The 26406-nt window shown below is 37.0% G+C and overlaps 1 long non-coding RNA gene across 1 annotated transcript in view; it reads left to right on the forward strand.

The window, feature by feature from the left end:
• Positions 1–9965: 9965 nt before the first annotated feature.
• The window catches only part of LOC116489409, a 45759-nt gene continuing 29318 nt past the window's right edge, over positions 9966–26406 (forward strand). The window contains exons 1-3 of the long non-coding RNA XR_004253290.1: positions 9966–10094; positions 11276–11361; positions 12613–12763. This is a non-coding gene — a long non-coding RNA (uncharacterized LOC116489409). The remainder of the gene's footprint in view (positions 10095–11275; positions 11362–12612; positions 12764–26406) is intronic.

The following is a 26406-nucleotide window of genomic DNA, read 5'->3' on the forward strand; positions in this document are numbered from 1 at the left end:
CATGTCTGCCACAGAAAACGGTTCCACAGAAGTGGTTTAGTAATCATTTGGATGCTCATGTAAATTGATGTTGTCATTGTAGTAACAAAAGACAGCTGCCTAGAACAAAGAGTCTGCTACTGAGTCTGCTACCATCTGGCCTTTTGTTCAGTAACTTACTGTTCAGACATATTAAAGATAAAAAATGAACGGTCACTTCTTTGCACTATGCTTAAACTGAAGCCTCAGTTATTCAAAACTGTCACTCGTTACTTGTTATCACTAAAAGATCTCTGAAAAAAAGAGATAGTATTAATTTGAAACGAGGTCACAAAATTAATATTCTTCTAGTATGGTGACAATAATAAAATCGTAAAGCAGAAGTGTTTGAAAACAGAGCTGTACAAATCAGTGTGCTTCGAGTAGGAGACCAAATGAATGTTGTTGTTTTCTGACTTGCAAAAAAAAGAGTCACAGACAAAATCAAACTCGAATTACAAACAGCATAAACAGTATAATATAACTTTCAGAATGGTAATATGCCATAGTACTTTTATACTTCTCACCTCTTTTGTAATGCAGCTGTTATGGCTTACAGAGTATATCAGAGATTGTACAAATGCATTTTCCACACTTTTTGGTTGACAAGCTAGTAGGTGGAACAAGAAGATGTTGGGAAATTTAAACAGGAAGTGTTGCATCAATTAGTGCTCAAAAACATTTTTTTCTTTCTTTTTATGAATAAAATATGAGATAAAGAGCAAATTCCTCAAAATAAGATGCACACAGTAGTTTTGTTAGCTGCAAAGAATGTCCCCGTTAATTTCAAAGGAATGACTTGACTGTCTATATAAATTTGAGTGATTTATTTTTTTCTACATAAGGCATTCAGGCCATAATCACCTAAATAGAGTACGTTGCCATAATAATTAATAAAAATCTTGCTCTGCTACATGATTAGAAAATAGTTGATCAATCTTTATTCCAAATTTTGGGTTTGCTTTTAATGCTTTATCCATCAGGTGGATAAAGCTTTTGATGCTTTTAAACTTTTTCTGTTTCCTTTGTGGAAATTTTACTTCACAATTTCAGAATGTTAATGTATGGAGAAGAATAGAGGCCACACAGAAGTCATCATGTAGCATGAAATAAATCATCCTTCAGACTGCCTGTCTGCAGTGAAAGAAACAATGCTAGATCTTCCTCAGGTTATGACTGTAGAGCTCATATATTATGTATATGAAGTATATATACCTGTGTGTACTGATCAGTATTAGATATTTCAGGGAGTCTGAAACTTGTGTTAGATGATTGCCCGTAACACTAGCATTCTTCGAAGAATTTTATGTTGTTCATATGGTTGACGTGCTTCCAAAATTCCACTTTCTTCAAGGGTCATGTTGTCTAAAGAATAAGTATTTGTACAAATGGAATTCTTCATCATCTTTTGGGATTAGACAGTGGCTACAGCAAGAATGCCTTGAATGATATTTGTGAAAGGCTCAATGTCAGGTGATAATAAGCATTTTATTTCCAAATGGCATAAGGCAATTTAGAAATAATTGCCAGTACTAAATTAACTGTTTTGTAACATTTGGTATTCAAACTTTTTTTTTTTTTTTTTTTGTGGTAGAAGGTAAAGAAAATTTGATATGTTCTTGTATTTCATATATGAGTGTGTGTGTGCATGTGTGCGTGTGTGTGTGCAAAATATACCCTTTATATTTTCTGAAAAAGATCAGAACATCAGATATAGGCTGAAAGAAAGTAATAAATATATATTACTAATATGTACCCTATAGAAAATGTTATGTTCTGAAATGTACTGGACTCTTCCAGAAGTCCTTACTGAACCCCACATTAATAATTAATATGTGTGTCCAAAAGCTAGTCAGAAGGAAGAACTCCTCTTCTCTGGGCTAAACAGGCCCAGATTGCTTAGTCTTTTCTCATAAGACAGATGCTCCAATCCCATAATCATCTTTGTGGCTCTGCGCTGGACCCTCTCTACAAGTTCTATGTCCCTTTTGTACAGGGGAGCCCAGAACTACAAACAAGATGCCAGGTGTGTCCTCACCAGAGCTGAGTAGAGGGCAAGGATCACTTCTCTCCACCTGCTGTCCACACTCCTTCTGATGCAGGCCAGGACCGCATTGGCCTTCCTGGCCACAAGGGCACAGCCCTGGCTCATGGTTAAATTGTTGTCCACCATGAAGAGTACCTCCTCAGCAATTTTTCTGATGATACAAAACTGTGTGAGTGGCTGATACCCTAGAGTGCTGCCATTCAGGAGGATCTCAGCATGCTGAAGAGAGGAGCAGAGAGGAACCTCTTGAAATTCAACAAAGGCAAGTGCGTGGTCCTGAACCTGTGGAGGAATAACCCCATGCACTAGAACAGAAAGGGGCTTGACCTGCAGGAAAGTATTTACATTTTCTTCACAAAAATAGAACATGTTTGTTCTTTTTTGAAGGAAACTGACACTCCTCCAAGATTTCTAACATTTTTTAAATAGACACTTTGTGTCTAATCCCACTTAGTATCTCTGTTCTGAATGTGGAGTTACCAAATAATGTAATGATTCTATGTGTTCTGCAGTTTTCAGAAGGTAATGGTAAAAAATAAAAATAAAAATAATAATAATAAAAAAATGATTAAAAGCCTACAATAAACACAATAAGCTACTATGGAGTTTATGTATTTTTGAGAGAAGTGACTACATTCAACATGCCTAAAATTGCTACTAACATCTCAGTTTCAAGTCCGAAACTTGACTGGTCAGAGTCAATTGTCTAGATATTTAGTGGGAGATAGTAGAGGAGGTCTGCCCTCTGTTGTTTTGAGTGGCGCTTTGTGTAATGAATTTGTCAGTACAGAATGAGAGAGAGAGAAAGAGAGAAGGAGCAGGACAACCGGGTGTTGACAGTATGAAGAAACATTCAAATATGGTAACTGCAAAAAATGGTTATGGAGACTGTATGAGTTGCTACTCCAGAGCTAAAAATATGTTTGTAATCAGTTTTCTAGGTACAAGAATATTGTGTAACAGTGATATTTTTTTTTTTTTTTTTTTTTTTTTTTTTTTTTGTAGCACTTGCTTGCTTAAAAGAAGAAATAAACAATGGTAAATACAAATGTACCGCTGGGGACCCACAGAAGTTCACATCTAGTGAAAACACTTCTACTGATGCCTTTTCACCTCTGGAAGATCAACATTTAGATTTTCCTCTGAAGGGACTGTGATTCCTTAGCTCTATCAGTATGATATAAACGGCACACAAAGTGTTGTACTGCCTCAAAAGCTTTACAGTCCTATCACTCTCCTTGCAGACAGTATAAATATTCTTTTCCTGAATTGGGTTACTGTCATCCAGGAAAGAGAAGAAGCTACCCCAGCTACCATTCTATAGCTCTATAGCTCTTTATATATAATGTTTTGGTTTTTTTGTTTGTTTGTTTGTTTTTTTTTAAGTCAGCGGAGCTTGACACACATTAGGGAGCTTACCTCTCCAAACCTGTTGTTAATGACTTTATAGGTATGGTTACAGAAACCCTACAGCCTGTAGCATATTCCAGCTGTGCATTGGCCCTTAAACCTCTGTCTGCCTCTTTTTACAGTTCTTCAGCTTCCAAAACCCCCTTATTTCTTTTTGCTATATTTGGCTTTTTATCTTACTCCTGTCATTCCAAGACAGATATTCTAGTTCCCATTTTCTCTACTTTTTTTTTTTTTTTTTTTTTTTTTTTTTTTTTTTAATCTTTTGATCTTTTTCTCTTGCATCTTCTGTTTTTCTTCCTCATACAGATTTTCTTATAGGGATTTTTCTCTATCACCATAAAAAACCTGCTGTAATTGCAGCTGGTAGGTACACAGTAGTATCTCTCATTCCATGTTATCTTAGATACTGCTGTGTGATATTGAGGGTAGATGTTGAGATTTCTGAGATCATTGTGCCTTACGACAAGCTACGAAACTGGAGTTTGAAAAAATTTTGACAGATGCCTCTGTTTCTTCATGTGGTTGTCAAAGCTGCAGGTATTCAAATGAGAATCACTAGAGGAGTCAAGCCCCATTAAATATATTGGGATCATTTCAGAGGGATCCTCCCCATGTTAAGGAAGGAAAACAAACCCATTTCAAAGGTGTTATTTTATTTTATTTTATTTTGTTATTATTATTATTTTTTACTGTTTAGATAATTGTAACAGTTTATCCTTTCAGGGAGGGTCAAAGAAAGGATTTGTGAAGTGTATTTCTAGAATTCCAGTAGCATTCAAAGTATTTATACAGTAAAACTTTTGGTATCTCCACATTATGGCATCCTGGGACAGGTCCACAAACTTCACTATGTGTTTATCCATTAATTACATTGTCATCTATCACACACAAAGAAACAGGATGAGGATATATCTGTTAGCCAAACAAAACCATTTCCCTGAGAAGAAATATGTTTGGCAATACAAACAATAACATGGCACTCAGAGTAAGCAGAGCGCACATTTCTCAGCATAAATCAGCCTAAATATAGATAGGCAATTCATGTTTGAAATGTAAGTGTTATTGTAGCTGTGCAACCTATTATGCAGAAAAAGACAACACAATCTCACTGCAGATTGAAATAAACCATTTACTTTGGCTGCATGTAAATAAATGTTGCTAGATTTCCCCAATGCATTTTCAGAATTTATTTCTAGGATGATATTTTTTTTAACTGATTATTGTTGATAGTGAGATTGGAGATGGTAGCTTATTGTAACAGAAGAATACCTTGAGAACCTTGTAGTCTGAGACTGCACTGATGAATTGGTGTTTATCAGTCTTGGAATCTTCTTAATTATTATCCACTCTTTGGCATCAGTAAATCTATTCTCTTCTGTTGTTTACATTATGCCTGTTTTTGCTAATTAAGGAGAGTGAGGAGTATTTTCTGCTAGGTGTTAATGTACTACATACCATCTACAGAGCAATGCTCATCATGGTTGTGACCGTAATGCAATAAAATAGACAATAATCAATTAATCAGTCAATTTACCAGGTAGTTAAAGTAGAGGGTCACCAATTAATGCTGTTACTTCTGGTCATTATCATGCTGCAAAACTCGGGAGACCATCCATGTTCTGATTAGTGTAGATGCAACGCTTAAGGTACAATAAGAGTGATAAGCATTGAAGTCTAAGTTATAATTTTGACTTGCAGATTGTTGAACCATCCTGGCTTCTGTTTTTTAAAAGTGTATCATTCTGATGGCTGATGACGTGTATAATATAGGTACTCAAATGTACCTTCATTCTTAAAATAAACATGCAGAGAAGGAAAATGGAGAGACCAGAGAGGAGAATGTTATTTTAGAGTCTCTGGCTTGAGACATAAAGCCCACAAATGATTGAGTAGAAATGCTGAGGAAATAGTTTAATATTGTATCTTTATGTTGCCTGTCATCATTATTGTAATAATTATAAAAATAAGTGACTGTGAATTTTAAAAATGGGCAAAACAGAGCTGATGCTCCAGCTGCTGCTTAGAGCCTTTTGTTTTATCTCCCTACCTATTTATTACCATTGACTTCACTGGGAAGAGATGAAGAGAACCCTGTCTTTATACCAGATGCACTGGCTCTTAGCAAAGCAAAGAAAAAAGCAGAAGTTAGAATGAAACAAAATGTTCTGTAGCTCAGGAATGCATGGGCTGTCTTTTTCACTCACAGTATCTGAACTGTGCTCTTAAGCTTCTCTGCATCTTTATTTCTGTAATGGTTTTAATTGGCAGATACTAATACTTTCCTGCCCACAGGAGGAATATAAAGATTTTTCAATATTTCTAAAAAGCTTTGAAGAACAAAGTTGCCCCTGCAGAGCTGACTGTTATTTCATTAGGAAAGTGCAGCAAGGCTGAAAAACTTACTGGTGTATTTTGCTGGCAGTTGGAATAATTTTTGCTGCTCACTGGAGAAGTTGGTTTTCCTCCCTATTTTATAGGCTAGATTGCCCTGTGAGGCTTGAACTAAAGCACAAGGTGTGTGTGATGCACAAGCTGTACTAACAGCAGTTCTGCTGGACAAACTGCATGTTCTCTGCAGAGCCATTCCTGGCTCCCTATATGACCCATTCATTCTTGGACTGTAACATCAGGAAATTAGGACATGTCTGTACTAGGCCATGCAATGGGAAGATGAAGACAGGACTCTAGTCTTTCCTTTTTCAGACTACTAGTCTGTTCTAGGGAAAGAGTTAAGCAACAATTCATATCTAACTATTCCTGCAGAGTGATACACAAACTCCACATATGGAAAACTTTATTAATATAGATATGTGTGTGTGTACATATCTTTTTTTTACATCAAGAGATAATCCACATTATAATCAGAATCAAAGTGATTTGCAAATATAATTTACCCATTTTTAATGGTGAAAATTACCACCTGAGTGAAATAGTGTCCCTAGAATTCCTGCTATAGGCTGTACCAGATAAGCTTGTATTTACTCATTCCTTCTTTGTTTTATAGAACTTCTGTGCAAACTTTGTAAGGTGTTTCTCATCGTCATTAACCCAGACCTGGATCCATCAGCCAAACTAGCCATACTGGTTGGATTGGTGTCTACTTGGAAATATTTTTTATAATTGGTCTGCGAGACATGAATGCTGCTACAGTTTTGCTTGTTTTGTACTTCAGGTAGTTGAAGATTATTACTTGGGTAGATGCAAGTGAAGAGTGTGAAGTAGCAGTGCAGAAGAATGTAGTACAGAAAAATATGCTAGCACATAGAGGTGCAAGCAGCTCTTGGTTTATGGATATGGAAAGGAGACAGCCCAGTTAACAAAAAGAGTTCTTCAAGGATAATACTGAAGGCTATTCTGGTTGAAGGTAAACTTTAGATTAACATTTTGTGCTCATAGCTACCAATAGGCAGTAGTGAAGTGCCGGTGTTGAGAGATACCATTGTAAACCTTTTTCAATGGCAGTGGTTTAGTTTGTCCAAGAGGCTTTGGATTAGAATGAAGCCACAGACCTGCTCAAGAGGTGAATATCACTTTGCATCTAGTAAAAGGTACGTACCAGTTGTGCCTGTACAGACAGTCTTATATACTGGAGTTGTGCTCATCTGCCACCATTCTGGACCACTATACATGAGGCTAAAGGACTTACAGTGACAATAGTGATTATTCCATCTCTTGTGAGACTTTTTGTGTGGGGAATAAAATAAATTAATCTAGTTGCATGTTGTTGTTTGTTGTTGTTGTTTTTTTCATGTTTCTGCATTCAATTACAGTATACATACTAATTTAGAAATTCAGTGTTCAAGAGACAGCAGCTTTTACTACAGCTTTCACTAGAACTGCAGTGTTCACAGAATCACAGAATTGTCTAGGTTGGAAGAGACCTCAAGATCATCGAGTCCAACCTCTGACCTAACAAAACAATGAGGTAGCATTTATTCTACACTTCAGTATTTTTACTGAGCAAAGTATCAGAGCCTGCTTGCTCAGAGTAATGTCGTGTTCTGGAGTTTGAGTAATGTTACCACATAAAAACATGCATTAACAGTCAGTTAGCTTACAAGTGTGGAATGAGCAGAGATCCATTAATATATTAACTCATAGGCAGTAATAGCAAATAATTATTCATTATTGCAATCTCTTTTTTTTTTTAATTTCTGCTTCTGAATTTTTTTAATGGAAGTACACAGTGTTCTCAGATATATTAGAGGTCTATTGAGGGATGTTCAGTTGGTATCAAGCTCTTAGAGCAAGCTGCTATTCTGGATTGTTTCCTAGTTAATCAATGATTAATGAAAGCTTCCATTTTCTATGTGAATTTGGAAGCTTTTGTTCTTGGCATTGTTGAAGTATGTAAATGTCTACCTCAGATAAAACATGACAGACAACACCTAAAATACAGGTGCTTTGTTCTGCTACCTGTCAGATCAAGAAATAGTTCTCTATTTTTAAAGCTATGAATTTAATTGTAACAGGAGATGAACTGGCAAATGCTCTGTACCCAGTTCTTTTTTTTTTTTAAATCCTCTTGAGTCATTTTGCATAATGAAGGACATAAACAACATATATGTCAGTGTCATTGCTGAAAAATAATAGTGCATTTGTAACTAGAGACCTGCAGACTCTAGTCTGCAGGTAAACATTTTTTTTAAACATTTTACTTTTAAAAAGTAAACTTTTTTTTTTTTTAAGTACACAATTTTTTATTTTTTTTTTTTAATGAAATGACCTAATCAAAGTGCCCCACCACAGGTATGGCTGAGTATCTGAAACTTCAGGAGAACGTATTTGTAGTTTGTTAATTACTTTTACTGGGTAAGATCCTGGGAGGTGATAAATTCTGGCAAGATTCTCCAAAATTAATACTTAACACTTTGTAGAATTTGACCCAGAGTCTGTGTGAACTGCCTCTTTTGCCTGCTGGTAATTAAATGGTTATTTTTGCAGTGGAACTGCAAGCTGTGCTAATCATAGTGCTGCAAACATTACTGTGCAATTAATTCTTTTTTAGGGCTTTCAAAAGTAGCTCTTGAAGCTGACAGCTGCAGCCTGCAACGTATCAAGTGCTTTATATAGCAACTTTAATGAAAACTCACTTGAATGTAAGGTCAGTCTCTCCACAGTATGTACTAATTAAATTTCCACTTTTCTTTAAAAAGCAGATCACATCTGGCCCAAAGACAGGAGCCCCTTGTGCCAGACATGTAATGGAATAGGTGTTGTTTTTTACTTCTCATCTCTGAAAGATAATGACATGGAAAATTCATTCTTTTCTACTCTTTAGTAATCTTCCATCTGCTATTGTAGTTGTTTGTAAAGCCGAAAACAAAAGCTAATCACAAAATACTTTAAAAGAGGGTTTTTTTTGTGAGCTCCCATTTCAACATTAGTTTATATAGACAAGGTTGTTGAAGCAGAAGTGTTGCAAAGCAGTGTGGAACATGGTTCAATGGTATTTGCAAGACTGGGTTATTAATATTGCAGCATCCATGTAAACTAGTTGCTAGAAATTAGATATTTAAAAAAAAAATATATAGATATTTTCATTGCTTGTTGTCCACTTTAATTTTTTAGGTGAATCTTCTAGTTCCTTGGGAAGCAGTCTTTAAACTTAAAGCACAACATCAATATTTTTCTCTTGGAATTCAATCTGAACTTAAGGAAGAATTTGGCTAAGTGGATTTCTATAATTCCTTTCATGATGAAAAATTAGATATTTCGGTACGCTGTGGTGAAGTCTTGGATATCTGCATGTTCTGTGCATACCCCAAAATACACTTTCGCATTATATTGTAGGTAAATTAATTTACACGCCTTCTACTAATTTCTGTATGAGAATGCAATCTTTCTTGTCTTAAAGATGGACAGTAACATACAGGAATCTCATAGTGATGTTGAAGAAATTTCTAGCTATGTTCTGGCATTTTTGACTGCAGGGTAAGATCCTAGACTGTCTGAAGATGAGGAAAAATATCTTAAAAAGAAGTGGGGTATCTCGTCCCAGATAAACTCTAAACTGTGACTCAAGATATACAGAAGTCAGACATCTGAGATGAGCAATGTAAAGACACTATTTTTGCCATTTTTGGAATAGTATGTTTTCTAACCCAAATCAGAACAAAATCTGCTTTTCTAATTTTGGAGGGGTTGGGTTGAAGCCTAGCTGGAGGTGGCAACACAGTAGTACTGGTGGATCCTGGCATGTCAGTGCAAAAAACGCATGTTCCAGACTTTTCATTCAGTAACATGCATGGCCAGACATCAGTCTGTGGGGGTGGAGGGAATGACTGTGTTAAGTCTTCACTCCTTTAAAGTGCCATTAATTTCAGAAGGACAGAATTTCACTATAATACTCTCAAAGAAATAGAAATTACTGATGAGGGGATGACAGCTGTAGAGGAAGCAGTCAATCCCTGCATTATTTTTTATGTAAAATGTAACTTATACTGTTCCTCATTTACTTTTGCTTTGTGTCTTAATAGGACCAAAGGTAGTTATTTCTTTCAAGCTGTTTGTCAGAAAGGTGATTCCAAATGAACTTCCAAGAAATTGAAGCTGATGAGCAGATTCCAAGATGAGCAGTGTTACCATGGCCATACAACAGGCATACCATGACTGGGTGAGCATTTTTTCTTAAGGGTTGCAGAACACAGAAAAACTCTGCATTTCAGCCTGCTCTTCTGGAGTTGATTTGATTGGAAGAGAACAATGTTTCCAGATACCATATACTATGGTATACTGTTTGCTTACCTATCCCAAACTAGGGACCTTGAGATTTTGTATTCTAAGTAGTTAGTAAGTACTCTCTTTCCTGAAAAAGCTGTCCTGTGTCACTGCAGAATGTTTTCTATTGCACACAAAACATGAGAGAGCTAATTCCTCTACATGAAAGAAGCCAACGTGAGAAATAGGTTATATGCTGGGTATCCAGTCATACTGTAACTGAGCAAAAAGTGTTCTTTTGCAAATAAACAAATAAATAAATAAATAAATGATGATAGGTAGCTTTAAGCACTGGTGGGTAGATTGCTGTATGGCTCTTTGAGATCAGCCAATTGCAAAAGCAGTATCAGCAAAATACTAATTTAATGAGTCTGTTTTGTGAACAATTGATGCTCTGGAAGGCACTGATTTTCTCTCCTATTACTTTGTGTAAACATACTTTCATTCAGCAAGCCTAATTGAACTATGTGAATAGTTCCATTGAAAGTAATAAGATTAACCATGCTGGAAGCCAAGCACATTCTTAAATATGTTCCTAAACAGTGACTGCAAAATTTAGTACAACAGGGGCCCCAAGGAAGCCTGAGCCATTTTGTTTGGCCATATTACCTCCAATAGAAAAAAATACGCACAGTAAATTACTAATTCTGGTAAATCTTATTTCCCATGAATGTCAACCATAAGTTCTCAAAATACCAAAATTTCATTTGCCTTTTGGATTTTGTTCCTCAACACAGCAATCTCCTCCATTATTTTTTCTATATTTTAATATTAATTTCCAAGCTTGTAGTGAATTTTGTAGATAAAGCATTATTTATAGGTTACAGTAGAAACCAGTGTAAGGTATATCCTGTGCATTCTGATAGGCACATACAAGTAAAATGAATGTGTTTCTATCTGTTAGTTGGGAAGATAAATAAACTTTTTACTCATTCAAAGGTATATTTTCCATAACTTTTGCCACAGAATATATGTGAATTTAACGTAAGATGTCAGTGTGGATAGTTTGTATCCTTTTGTAGAGGAATCTTCTGATCTCTCCTATTCTTTTTAATCTTCTATCTCTGTGCATGGTAGAGGAGATTGCTCTGCAAAGAACAGACTCTTTGGAGAAATACCACAGAACCACTCATGTTGATGTGAAACATGCTTTGCAGATGCAGGTAAGACAGAAAGTCTTTAAGTTGTCAGGCTTAGCGGAAGCTGGATACTTTTGGCTGTAGCCATTTCCTTTCAAATCTTAGTGTGTTTTTTTTTTTTTTTTTTTTTTTTTTTTTTTGTCGTTTTTTTTTGTTTGTTTTGTTTTGTTTGTGTGTGTGTGTGTGTGTGAATGTGCATTTTTGTTCTAATTTTGTGTCACATGCTTTGATCTGTTTCCTAGTCTCCCACTTAAGTTAATTTCATTTGTACTGTACTGACCATTTCATCGAGAGAAAATTTTATATGCATGTAAAGACTACAGAGTTTTGGACTGTGCTGAAAAATTCTAGACATGGACTCTGTGGGGAGTGTCCTCTTCATTTTATGAACCACTGCAATAACAATGGTGTTCAATAATACTGTACATTCCTCATGCTTTCAGCAGGTATAATCACAGAATCACAGAACCACAGTAAAGCTTTTAGTCTTTGCATATCTGCTAGATTTTCAAAAGAAAACATATACCTACTAAAATACGAGTCTCGAGGCTTAATGGACCAATGAAGGGCGTTAGCTTCATACTGTCTTTGAGGCCAATGATCTTTGAGTACTCAGCAGTTTCCAATCTGGTGGACTGCAAGTCCCAGACTCAGGGTAAGGAAAGATATTGAAAAATGATAACACATATTAAAAGGAAAAGATGCCCCTCTGTTTCTGGCAACTTTTATATCTAAATATCATTTTTTATCACAAAAGAAAGATTATTAAAAACTCTTAATTGACTTGTAATCCTGAAATCTACTCAAACCAGTGTCTAAGCTGTACAATGTATATGCTTTTTAGATTAAATATGATTTCAAGTGAAAGGAAAGCCAGCAGCCAGTTTGGAATTTGCATTTTGGCAGCTTCATATAAGAGTTACAGAACGTGGTCTGGGCTGAGTTCTCCAGAGGAGACAGACTGAAGGCAGGGTCACGTTTTGTGATTTATTTAGTTTCATGACATTTTTTTAGCCACATGGAAAAAAATCTGATGTTCATTGTGCTTCAGTGTTCCTTAACCTCACAGTGAGAGACATACCTAAGGAACCTTCTGCCCATATTAAGTGTAATATTTAACTGGTAAAACCACCACAAGGGCACACAAGCAGTATCTGAACAATTAATTTTGATTCAGTAGTAGTTAGTTTATAGGAGAGAGAGAATATAATTTGCAGCAAAGGTTTTCATGTCATCCTGAGAATATTAAGTAGGAGTTCTATTTGGCACTTTCAGAGGTCTCCCAGTGGAAGACTAATGTTCACAATTCAACAAGATTGTTGATCATCAGTGAGAAGAGCCAGGAGATTATTTAAAGCTTTGGAAAAAAAAGTACTGAAGAGGAAGAGTTCCAGGAGCTCCATTTACTTAACCTACCCAATGAAAGGTAAAAGGGTGGTTCTATTATAATTGTATGAAAAATATAATAGTCTCATAATATATAAGAAATAAAATTTTCCTATGGAGGGCTTCCCAAAGTCTGTTAGACAAAAATAAAGTTGTGACGTTTCAAACTGACAAATTGAGAATCAGAAGATTAAATATTTTTACTAATTGGACCCACATTTACCAAGGATTGGCATGGATTATGCTTCCCTGGAAACACCTTAAATCAAGAATCGATACTGCTTCATAAAGTATGAATTGCTTGAATGAGTTTTGACTTTGATTCAAATTGATACTCCTGTTTTTCCAAATTTTTTTTTTTTTATTCTTGACAAATAAGTAAGTGTTACAGGTTGGTTACAATGTTTTGGCAATTAATACACGCTTGTTTTCCCATAGGACCTACTAGAATTTTAAAAGTCTACGTACAGAAACAATTAGCAAAACATTCCTTTTCCTACTTAGGAACCAAAACACAATCTCACACAGTTATCTCTATTGACCAGATTATGCTAGATGTTTGACAATTTTAATTTAAAGTGGATTAAGCATTTGTGTATTGTTTACAAATTAGGTTCTATAAAACATCCTGAGTACATGAAAATGACAGTGATTGATGTGAAGTAACATACACACAATTAATGCTGACTGAATTGTTAATTACAGGATTGACATCTCATTTGAAATGAGATTCTGCAGGTCTTTTGCAAAAAGAATTGGTAGTGTTGTCATGTAATTTCTCTGTTTTCCTCAGCTTGTAGTTTGATGTCCTGTAGTTAAAGTTTGACTAAAGATCCGGTCTCACCTTGTAAAAGTCTCTTGCAATGTAAGAAAAGCCTTAGGATAAAAAACAAAATAGTCACCATTTGGCAAGAATTAAATCATAATCATCCCCCCCTCCCCCCCGCCCATGCTTTCTCCTACTAAAGTAGATAAATTGTGCCACACTATTGTTTATTGTTAATTGTTTTACTAGCTACACTAGCATTCTTACCATTTCTGCTTTCTTTTCCTGGCCCTCAGGAAAACTAAGTAGTGCTATTACAGTGGTAAATTATGCACTAAATGCAGGAATCTGGCCTGAAAGGAAAGTGCATTTTCGATGTTACATTTTATAACATGAATTCTTATCTGGAAAAGGTAAAATGCTAAATTTCAGAAGCAAGGTTGTAGAGTGCCCCTTAAAACAGTAGTTACATGTAACAAATGGTTGGTTTGGCAGAAGCAGACTGACCAGATGTGGTCTCACAGCTTTAGAGCATGTGAGTATCTCCTGGTTGAAGTAATCAGGTTCTCTTGCCTGGCCACGTGTGTACAAAGATCAGTCTGGATATTCAATGACCAGAGCAGGATTATTTCTTGCAAGGTGAGTGTAGTTTTGAAAGGATTTTAAAAATAAATTCTGTGATCTGGCACGTGCTGATTTGGTGGTGTGGGTAGAGAGGCAATCATAAGGAAGCAGGAACACAGAATAGCAATGCTAACACTGAGTGGAACCAGAGGCTACAGGGTGAAAAAAAGTGACTGCATGGAGCGTTCCCAGTGCTGCTGAGCTGCCACTGTTTGCCAACTGACTTCATGAATAAGGCAGCCACTGAGTACATACAAGGGGACCCAGCAGTCTGAGCAGGCTTTGCCTAAGGCTTTTTCAGGAACAGAGACTCCGTTTGTGCAAGGAAAGCGTCTCTTGGCTTAGGTGATTTCAGAGTTAGGTATATGCATGCTTCTTGATATCATTCCACTCTTTATCTGTTAATGTAATTAATTTACAAGAGTGATGCATTATCTCTGCTCTCTGTGATCTGTTAGAGAGGACCAAAAAGGAGCTCACTCAAACCAAGCAGATTCCAGAAATGTGTAGGAGTTAGACATGTGAGGAGGCGTGGTAGAAGCACAGAGGAGGCTGAGTTATGCATGGATACCCTAAGGCAAAATCGTATTTTTTACCTCCAGAAATAACGTAATGTGCAGAGAGGACCTCTGCATTCCCTCAGGCATTCTGCACACCTGCCCTGCTTGCAAGGAAGAAGATTCAAAAGCAAGCCCTACAAAATGACAATAGTAATTTATTATTATTATTATTATTAGTAGTAGTAGTAGTAGTATATTCAAAGGATAGGAAGAAACTGCTTGGTATATTGCATGCCTTATCTGAAATGTTTGGTTTCAATGAGAGGTGTAAATGTACATCACCAAGCAGAATACAGATACATTTTTTATCAGCATTTTTGTAGCCTGTAGCACTGCAAACTTATCTTGTAGAAGGATACTCTAGCTTGGGCTGCATCCTCAACTTGCATGCCTCAGTTAAATGGCTGAAATGATTGGAATGAATGGGTAACCTCACTAGTAGATTAAAAATCAACCAAACAAATGAAACAATTCTGAGGGATCCTCACTGAGGTTATTATAATTGAGAAAATAGTGTCAGTAGATGTTCAAGTTATTCCAAGCCTTGCTGGGTGATAACACTGGGGGGCAGAAATTTTACGTTGTTAGAAATTATTCAAACATTGGGGTGATGTGGTAACAGCACTATCACTCTGATTGCCCTGTTTGACTAAAAGATCCATCCCAAATGGAACCGTATTTCATACAGGAAACACTTGTGATGTCAGTCTCCCATGTCACATAACCTTCTACCTTTCAGGTTCATAAGTGACTTTGGTATTCGGAAGATATATCATTATTGTCTCTGACAGAATCTTTGTAACTTCAAAGTCTTTTGAGACAGAAAAGTAACTTGAAGTATTTATAACAGATCAAACTTTGAAATAAGAACAGTGTCTAACAATTGTTATCCTTTACCGGTCTTTCTAATAAGATATTATATGACAGGAATACTAAGTGCCTTCAGCTCAGCAAATGGACCTTTAATTCCTTCTTCAAAAGTATCTGGTTTACTCATTCTGGCAGCTAAAATGTGAAAATAGCTAGTAGTTCATATAGCCATATCATTAAATAAGTGTTACTTTCCCTAATAGCCAGAGTCTGCCAGAAGAAGAACTTGCCCTGTATACATCAATTCTTCTACTATCCTTATTAATAGATAAGAAATGGAAATGCCATGGTGTTCAGAGAATTTTATAGATTAAAATATATTTAGATAGCTGACACAGACAAGGGATTTACTAATGTCAGTAGAAGAAATACAAGACATAGAAATCCAGAAGTGTTTCTGAATAATTTTGTGCTTATTCAATTTTGTGTCCAGTCTTTCCCCAAATGAAGTCCAGTGTTTTACAACCAAGCCTTTTGCTTGGCTTTGAGATTGGAAGCAGGAGGGTAAAATACTTACATTTGCTGTCTAGAGACATAGACATTTTTAATGTGATAGACTGCCATATTCTAGCTCAAGTAGTGCATAGAGGCTCTGCTTTCCATACATTATTGTTGCTGAACGTACAAAAGCCATTCAGGCCTGTCAGGGAATCACTACTTTTCTTGTTCATACTTTCACAGCAGTAACATGTCTTTCTTTTAATCCCTGTAGGGGATAATATTTTATGGCAGATTAGCTAACATGACATGCCTAATAAGTTACTAGGAAACTAGGTCTGTGGTTGGCAATATTTATGCAAAGCATGGTATGTGTTTATGATAATGAAAGCTCCCAATGTTGGTTGGCCCACTGCCAGGAAAGTTACTGTAAGGCTAGTGATGGATGAAGGTGGGAGGGATGATGTTTTAGTAAGTAGAACTGATTGCTTGATCTTTCCACTCCATGGAAGTGAGATGTTTTTCTGCTGGGGCCAGCAGACATAATTGGATAAAGTTTTCCTGGTAGAGGCAGTTTATTTAGGTGATACAAGGAGCATGAGAATAGCAGTAGAATAACAGTAGTAATAATAAGAAAAAACAGACAGACAAACAAAAACAAAAACAAAACACATGAAATAAGTAGGTGATTTGCAAATAGCAGATATGCATGTGCTTGTTCTTCATGTACTTTTTTTTTTTTTTTTTTTTTTTTTTTACAAAAGACTTGTATGCATTACATGTATGCATTACATTATTAACTTAGACATTATACATTGGTTTAATGGGCCTAATTTTCCTAAGGGTTGTGTTAAAAATACATGCCCATGAGGATCACACTCCTTTGCTCTTTAAAATATAAGGCCTAATCATGAAGAATGACTATGGCCTAGGTCATTAACTGCTAAATCATACCTGTTTGCATTTGATAAGGAATCAACATATTTTATGGAAATAAAAGAAAAATTAACACAATTTAAAATGATTACATTATTAAAATTACTATAATAAAATGTATATTTATTAAACTATCAGTATTGAAATATTATAAACTTAAGGTATTACTACAATTATTTTATATTGAGGTAATGGTCACACACAACTTGATAAAGGATATTCCTGATTAGACTCTGGAAAAAGGGCATTTCTAATAGCAGGTTTTCTTGGGCTGCATACTTTCTGCTAGGGAACAGATAAAAGTTTCCAAAGATTAAAAGTTATGGGACAAGCAAATGGTAGGATGCAGCAAAGAGGGCTGCTGTCTACCATCACCAGTACCTTCTTTGGTAAAGTGACTAGGGGCCAGTATATAAGAATGATGGGGAAACTGCTTCTACATGTATAATATGGCATTAAATAAAGCACGAGGTTCCAGCTCCAAACTTTGGTGAATAAAACAAATTTCCTTCATACAACAAAGATGAACTGTTAGGATGTGCATGCCAATGAAAAATGAACACTTGGGTGAACAGATTTATTCCTGAAAATAATTTCATTATACATACTAAGTAATAGAAGAGAAATGAGAGACAGCACACTTCATCAAGCAGTATTAAAATATGTATTCATCTAGCTGGGAGTTTGAGATGTATTTTTATAATAGTTCTTCCAGTATTTTATCATTTTCCTATTGGCTGGTTTCATTTGCCTAACAGGTTTAGACTTGATCTTTTTCTCTTTTTCTCTGTATAGTTTTGTTCTGGAGTCATTGGGATAGAGGAAAGTTTTTATCAGTTCTTTTTGTAAGTGGTATTTCTTTACAGATACCTTATTAATAGATATATAAAGATAACCATTTTTATTAGGTCTATTCACCCAAAAGAACAGGAAGTGCACTTACTCAAACTATAAATTAGGTAGATTCAAGGACCAACTTTTCTTTCCGATTTCAGAGAATGACTGTGTTGGATAAGAAGAGTAAATGAGCCAGTGCAGCTCACAGGAAAATGCACTTAGCTACATGCTATGAGGAGCTATGTATATCCATACATATAGTACTTCAGGTATGTGTTTGATACCCATTGTCCTCAGTGAGCCAAAAGCGTATCCTGGAGTGTTTTGCTGAACTGAGCCCAGGTTCATTGAAGTATTTTTGCTTGGAGTTTCTGTTTAGGTTATAGCTTTGCGTTGATATTAAAAGGGATAGGAGGTTAACTGTTTTGTAGAATCTGAACTATAACACATTTTCTTATGAAAGCATTTCAGGGACCTTTTCTTAGTGAAGACCATGTTGAAAGGAACACAAGGTATTCTCAGTGGAATGACAGTAGGTCATAAAGAACCAAGTACCATTTCTTGTTTATAAACAGAAGATGGAGAACATTTCAAAGTTAAAAAGTAATTCTAAAGGTAAAAAAAAAAATAAAATAATATTTCTATTTTCTTTTTGCTAAAGTGCTAGTTCAGATATAGAGAAAAATTGCTTTGGGAGCAGAAAAAAACAATGGCTGCCTATAAAAGCAAATACCTTTGCAACCCTGTTAAATAGATTTTTGAGAAATAGAGAAATGGCATACTTTCTCTAACAATTCTCAGTTTGATGCTTAGCCAAGCCATTTCTATTTAACTTTTTTTTTTTTTTTTTTTTTTTTTTTTTTTTTTAAAGGAGCCATGATTAAAATAATAACTAGAAAGGAGTGCAGAGCATTATCTTTCCTAAGGGAAGATAATTTCAACATTGATTTCAACCTGAACTAAAGAAAGAAGTCCAAGTATCAAAACTTATTGCTGAATGAAAGGCTTTAGGTTGAAAGTATTGGAATAAAAAGCCTTCAAATTGAAATGTCTTAATCTCCAAATTGGTGTCTAGAAGAAATAGTTCTTCAGGTCAGGAGACATTTTGGCCAATTCATAACCAACAGGCTGCTGAAAGCTCTCCGTCAGGCAGCAGAGAACAGCTCTGAATCCAAATATCCTCAGTGGGTGCACATAAAACTGTGGTTTCTCAACACAACTGAAACAGTAGAATCACCAAACAGAATTTTTGCTCAGTAGTGACTTTGTGATGCGCTGCCAGGGTGGGGCCCTGCCCCCAGGCGGCCCTTCTGGAACGTTCTGGCAGTGGCAGCCGCAGGGGCTGTGCCTGGCCCGTGCTTGCCTGAGGCGGTGCCGCCCTGACGCGCACCCCTTCCTGGGGCGGCAGCAAGTCCGGGAGCGGGCATCAAACCTGGCGGCTTTTTTGGCCTAGAGTCAGGCTAGCAGGCTTCCTGAACCGGTATGTAACGGAGGCTTATGTATTCAGAGTGATTGGGAATTCACCAGAGGAACGGTTTAGGAAATAGTGTGACTGTGCATTGAAGTGGGATGCAGGTGGCTGGGCGAGGCAGCTTTCTGCACGCCCTGAGGTGCCATGAGTTGTTGTAATTACTGTGCGTGCTCTGGGTCTGCAAGGTGTCCTGTTAATAGATCCTTGCTGAAAAAAAGATAACAGTGTGCCACCTATTTTACACTGCTTCCTCCCTGCTCCCTGATTACTGGAAGCTAGAGGTAGGCTGTGTTTCAAAATTTGTTGCTAATTGCTCACTCCTAATGACATGCAGAAAACGGGCTCCCCAATCAGTAGGATTGTACAGTAGGTATGTTTATTCAGCACTGGGCAACACGGGGGGTAGTCCCACCAAAGTCATGTGCACCTGACACAGCAACTTGCCTTGGTTATATGCAGCAAAGAGTTACATACGCATGGAGTTTCACAATATGCGTATACATATTCATAACCCGTCCCCGCTTCGTATTAAAATTAGTTCCAAGGAGTCATTTCCATAAACTCCTCCCATCTGGGTTTGCTCAGTGTATTCTGGTGGTGGTTGTTGGGGGTCGTAGGGATGAAGATTGATGACTCTTCCTCATCACCGCTCCTTGACCTCCTGTCTTTGCACAGACTCAGTTGCTCCTTGGCTCTTGTCCATCTGCAGGACCAGTTTCTACCAGTTTCTTAAGATAGGCTCACACTCTCATTAGGAGACTGACCTTGGAAAGGGGCCCATGGCTTCTTGCTGTAGTTAATTTGCACAATGCACCATAGTTAGCAAAGACACTAAGTAGCATCCTAGTTTAATGCCGTCAGCGCTCTATCAATACTTGATAAGATTCTCCTAACTCTCTCTCTCAGTCCCCCCTTTTCTAAAAAGTTAGTAAATTCTTTTGTTGTATTCTCTTATCTTGCTCTCTCCCTAAGCTCTTCTGGCTGTAGCGGGGAGGCATACCTGTGAGACCTTCACAGAATCACAGAATCACAGAATTTCTAGGTTGGAAGAGACCTCAAGATCATCGAGTCCAACCTCTGATGGTTGTGTCCTCTTGCAGAGCCCTGCAGCCAGCAGTCTTGCTGCTGCACTCTGTGGGCTGCCTTCTGCACTCTGCCTGGGGTGGAAATGTTGGGCTCTGTGCTTTCCTCCCCAGTGTATTTTTATTGGAAAAGGCAAGTTCCTTTGGTATACAAAACCTTTTAGTTAGCCTTCATAGCTAAGGCTATTACTTAGTCTGCGTTCCTCTTTTGCACCATACAATCTGACATCAACTGCATGTATCTAGTAGCCAGATTGCTTGTTATTTTAATTAATGCTATTGGAATTATATATATGAAATATAGCAGTGCTGCTTGGTTATATCTCTGGTAGCAGTTTTATGTCTTTGGAAAGACATGGTGGAGTTCAGGACATCCATTGTAATCTGCTGCCATGCTGGGATTCAAGGCTCAAGATATGTGCACATTGCATGGTGTGGAGTTGAACAGCCTGCAAGGAGGAGGGTGGTGAGAAGCTGAGCTGCCCCTGTGGGTGTGCCTGTGATAGGGAGAGAGGGAGTCTTTTATAAAGAACTAGAGCAGTAACAAATTTTCTTGTAATTGTTACAATATCATTGTCTGTAGAGTTACTAAAAATATATATTTTTTTAATCTGGAATAAATATTTAACCTCATATTTGAGATGTGATTTGAATGTCTTTCTCTTCATGAGAGCTATCTCCATTTTATCTGCAGCATTAAAACAGAATAAAGATAGCAACATCGTATTGCTCTAGCTGTGCAGGGAAACAGTCGCTGTAGACCAAGGTCTCCCTTTGCAACAGTGGTTGTTCCTTCTGGCCTGCTCACCTGGAGATGATGAAAAGCTGCAGAAACAGCTATATATACTGCTTTTTGGTTGGACTACAATTTGTTGCCAGTAAAGGTTTTATGGGTATTGGGAAAAAGGTTGGTGATGAAAATAAGAGATGATGGAGGGCTGGGATTTTCTGTCTTCCTTTACAGAGAAATATATATGTTTTGTAACATTTCACATCACATTGCTTGTTTCTCTAGTCCATTTGTTTTCCTAGAAGTGCTAAGTGTTGAACTGTTACCACGTAGTTGGTTAACAGGTTAGTTCCCATGGTTCTTCTGAATAAAGGAAACTGCAAGGTTTATCAGCACAGCCTTAAGCAATTCACCACTTACTGCAATAGAAACAAATGTAAAGTTAAGTGTATTTATGTAGTAATTTCCTTCCCCAAGCTTTTAAACTGATGGTGGGTCAGTTCTGGCCTTCTATTTTGTATGTTCATACTTGGCCCTTGATGTCAGTGTAAATCTGCTTGTGTACATCATGTGTCTGTCTCTATATCAACTTGAATATGTCTATATTGAAGCAATTCATTTAGTCACAAGGGTTCATTTGCTTTTCTCCTTCTTATGACGGTGTAAAATTTGTTCTGAGGTGTTTGGTCTGTTCTCTTAACAAGTTGCATAAATGTGTAAAGGGATCTGTGCAGTGTTGATGTATTTTGCCAGTAGGAACATGCAAAGAACATGCATGGGTTTTTGTCACCAACTGCCTAATCAGTTATTTGTATGCCTCTTTCCTCAGAGGAGGCAGAGGTTCATTATGGTGATGTGTTCATGCATCCAGAACTACCATTACTTTTGAGAAGAAAGTTGCTTTAATTAGGGGCGTTGGCTTCCAAAATGTGTTGTAAGTTATTAGTACATAAGCCAGATGTCAGAGTTAAATGCAGTGTAGATTTCCAGTGTGTTTATATTCATTGGTAACTACTTAAGTGCTTGGCTTGCCCTCGTGATTAATGTGAGGTTTCCTATCACACAACGAAACTTTGTACTGCAGAGTAGCAGCATGTCTAAGAGTAACTAGCTGAGGGACTGTATGTTACACCTTTGCTTAGTTTATGATAACTTTTTTAAGGTGACCGTACCCTTACTCAATCATACCATCACTTTTAGTACTGAAACTAAACCATTCAATTATTATTATTTTGCTTTCATTCTGGTTCTTCTTGATTTGTACATTGTAGTACTGAACACATTTAAGAAAACCAACATTTATTTTGGTAGCTGACTGGGACTGGGGGCTGAGATTTTCTATTTTTAAAAGACTCTTCTGTAATTCCCAAAGGCCATTCTAACTCTGGGTAATCTCTTTAGTGCTGTGGGTTTTCATCTATATTGGTATGCAGCACTTTGTGCAAATCCTGCTTGAACATTGTTTTCTTCATGTGACTGACTTAATCAAAAATGTTTGTGATGGACAGTAACTGCACATTTTTCAGAGCAAATAACTAATGAAAAAACTGTGAAAAAGAAGCTATTTGTTAAAACAAAACAAAACAATGAAAACAAAAACAAAAACTAACAACCAACTAGATTTTAACCTTAATTTAAACCTAGAGTGCTTAGTAGACAAGAAAGGGTAAGGAAGTATGAATACATTGTTACTACTTTGAGACTGATACCTATTTGAATTTGTCTTAGCTTCAATTATTGAATTATTGATAGCTATATTTTTATTTATTGGATTTTTTTTAAGTTAGTTAAGCCAAAACATGTCCTTCTTTCTCTCTCTTTCTGTATTGGTCCCCAAATTCTGTTGGCTTCTGGGACTAATGGTCCCCATGTTTATGTGTGTCTGTTTGTTTAAACCCTATCAAAATAGTTGTTGGAATAGTTTGAAACACAACCCTTGTCATTTGTTTTTACTTACTAAAAGCTGTGTATGATAATATGTTGAAATGCAAGCTTTGACAGTACAGGAAGGGCTGGAATCTGTTTGAATGGAAAGAAACAGTTTGAGAGCGCTTTAGGAAGTGACAAATGCATTTATTTTTTTTAATAGGTGAAAAATTTCTTTCTCCCAAAACATCTTTGGCAAGGTCCTTCCAGGTGTTCTTACGGGGATACTTGAGTACTGCTCTGCAGAAGTAGGAGCTCCATTGCAGATAACATTCAACCTTCAAACTGAAAGGCACACATCGAAATTCTGGGTCTTATGCAGAAAAATATAATAGCCTACGTAGATTTTTATGGGGCTGGACAGCTGCTCTGTCAGCACAGGGGAAAAGTTCCTCATACCACTCCATTTGTACTTGGCAGATCTCCATTTTGTGCTCTGAAGCATGACTATAAGGCTGTAGCAGGGATATTTATTTAAAAACAGCAACAACAAAACCCAGGTTGCTGCCAGATAGCATAATGAATGGATCTGCAGTAAAATAAACATATTTTCTTTCATCTCATGATGTATGATGGGAAGACTGCTGTATCTGTAATGTTAGAAAATGTTGTGCTACTTTGGTTTTATCTCAGCTGTGCAGAAGGAAAAAAAAATAATAAAACGAAAGATGTGGCTTCATGTTTAGTTACCCATCAATCTTAGCTTCAGCTTATGAATTTCACAAATTCTTAAATCTTTTTTTCTTCACCTCTTACTCTTATGGGAAGCTTTTGTTTTCACAAAAAGTATTGCTTCTTTTGCAAAGTAGGTTTATTGGTGTTTCATTTTCATCAAGTAGTACTTCTTGACCACAATTCTGTGACTATTTTGGGGAGCCACAATAAATGGGAGCAATCCAGACAACGATTAAGCAGTCAAAATTGAACTGTTTCGCTCTGACTCCTTCCTTGTTTTTTAGTTTACTTCTATTTTTACTGTGAAGGAGGCAGAAGTGGAAGGGAGCTAGTGCTAGTGTATCAGATGTGTTTCTTCCTTTCAGAAAGGAACTTGACAGCTAATGCTGTGAAGTCTTGTCTCTGCAGTGTCTCTCAGAACCTGGTAGGAGAGGTTGGGCAGGATGGATACTGATATTGTTCAGTATGAACATACAAATGACATGCATCTTGATGTTACCCGTTTTTCAGAGCCCAGAGGTTTGTGGGTTTTTCAAGTGCTGTCACACTTGTTGGTTTGAATGAAAGAAGCCCTAAAGCAGGGAGGTTGTTTAAGTTGAGAAAATAATTGGGCAGTAGGTCAGGATTTGCATGTAGCCATGCTGCTAAGTTGTTTAGCAATGAATTAACAGCGTGACCAGCAGGGCTAGGGAGGTGATCGTCCCCCTGTACTCAGCTCTGGTGAGGCCGCACCTCGAGTACTGTGTTCAGTTTTGGGCCCCTCGCTACAAGAAGGACATCGAGGTGCTTGAGCGGGTGCAGAGAAGGGCGACGAAGCTGGTGAGGGGCCTGGAGAACAAGTCCTACGAGGAGCGGCTGAGGGAGCTGGGCTTGTTCAGCCTGGAGAAGAGGAGGCTCAGGGGCGACCTTATCGCTCTTTATAGGTACCTCAAGGGAGGCTGTAGCGAGGTGGGGGTTGGCCTGTTCTCCCACGTGCCTGGTGACAGGACGAGGGGGAATGGGTTTAAGTTGAGCCAGGGGAGTTTTAGGCTAGATGTTAGGAAGAACTTCTTCACTGAAAGGGTTGTGAGGCACTGGAACAGGCTGCCCAGGGAAGTGGTGGAGTCACCATCCCTGGAAGTCTTCAAAAGACGTTTAGATGTAGAGCTTAGGGATATGGTTTAGTGGAGGGCTGTTAGCATTAGGTTGCAGGTTGGACTCGATGACCTTGAGGTCTCTTCCAACCTAGAAATTCTGTGATTCTGTGATTCTGTGATTCTGTGAATTAAAAAAGATGAGTTTGTGAAATGATACCACAAAACACATGTGACAATTTAATCATCTTAATCTTTATTCATGAGAAGGTTGTACCACGGTAACTGTATAGTTACAGTAATACTAACCTCCCTGTTCTTATCCTTTCTGACTAGCCAGTCATGTTTGTGCGTGCGTAGTCATCTGTGTTGTGAGCTGTTGAGGTTGCAGGAACTGTTCTGTAGCAGTCAGACTTTGCTTGTAGAAAGAAATGTTGTGTAAAGTATATTTTATATCAGTCATTATCATTGTGGTCATTACTGAGCTTTGTAGCAGTGTATTGGTGAAAAACACATGTCCTGACTGGAGAAGTCATACCAGTCCCAATTTGTAGGTGTAGACTGCTGTGTTCACAGAACTGCCCCTAGCACCTCCATGGCAGTTTTTGTCCAACATTTCACAGGCAAAAAGTGGTTAACATGAGGATCTCAATTATCTTGTTGCTGGTGCATGTCTTATTTATGTGTTAAAAATATGAGATAAGAGTTTGTCTTCTGAGAATTACAGATTGTTCCTTTAGCTGAGGAAATGAGTTATACTGCCCTGCACTGTTGCATTATGTATGTATTTGTTGCTTCAGGTAGGTTAGACTGTATCGCTGTATTATAAGAGCTTTTAACACTTAAAAAAATGTTTTAGTTCACTATTTCATTATTTAGAAAAAAATGCACTATCTTCCTCTTTAGAGAAAGAGGCCTAAACAAATATAAAAAATGATACTTGTATTTTGTAGTTTTGTGATGCTAATTCTCTGAATGCCTTAATATTTGTTGGGAAGATTCTAACTTTACTGTTCTTGTCATTTATTACCTTGAGAATCGTTGTTTTATTTTTATGGCAAACCTATTATGAGCTTATATAATATTATGTTTTTAATCAGCAGTGCTTCAGATGATACTCCAGCTCAGTGGTAAGAGCTTGCTTTAGCTCAAATGATATTTTCCCAAAGCACGTAGTAATGCATCCACTTATTCAAAGTCATTGCCACACTAAGAAGTGTAATTACAGACTGTATGGAGACTCTTGATAAGAAAATGGAAAAAATGTATCAGCAAGATCAAAGAAGCACCTGAAGTTAATTATAAATTAGCAGTCAAGTGTAGCCATCAAAATACTTTAATTATTACTGGAAGTTTAAAAAAATCCAGCATTATCTTGCATGTTAGTTAATTTTACTGCTAAGTCCTCTCATTGTATTCATTTACACCTAAAATAACTGAAAGATGAATTGTTTCCAGCCGAAGAGAAAGGTAATAGAGATACCATGTGTCAAAGCTTTCTACTTGTACAGGAAGGTTAGACATCTCAGATATTTTCTCACATTGTCAGTGCCTCCGTATTCCTACAGTGAGGGTGGTTAGAGAAAACCCATTGAAATAGGGTGTATGACTCATGCATAAAACTGAATTATGCTGTTAAATTTACCTGCTACTAGTGTGATAGTTTTTTTGTCTGTTTATTTGTTTATTTTTTCC

Source organism: Aythya fuligula, chromosome 5 (assembly GCF_009819795.1).
Source record: "Aythya fuligula isolate bAytFul2 chromosome 5, bAytFul2.pri, whole genome shotgun sequence".
NCBI classification, from domain to species: Eukaryota; Metazoa; Chordata; class Aves; order Anseriformes; family Anatidae; genus Aythya; species Aythya fuligula.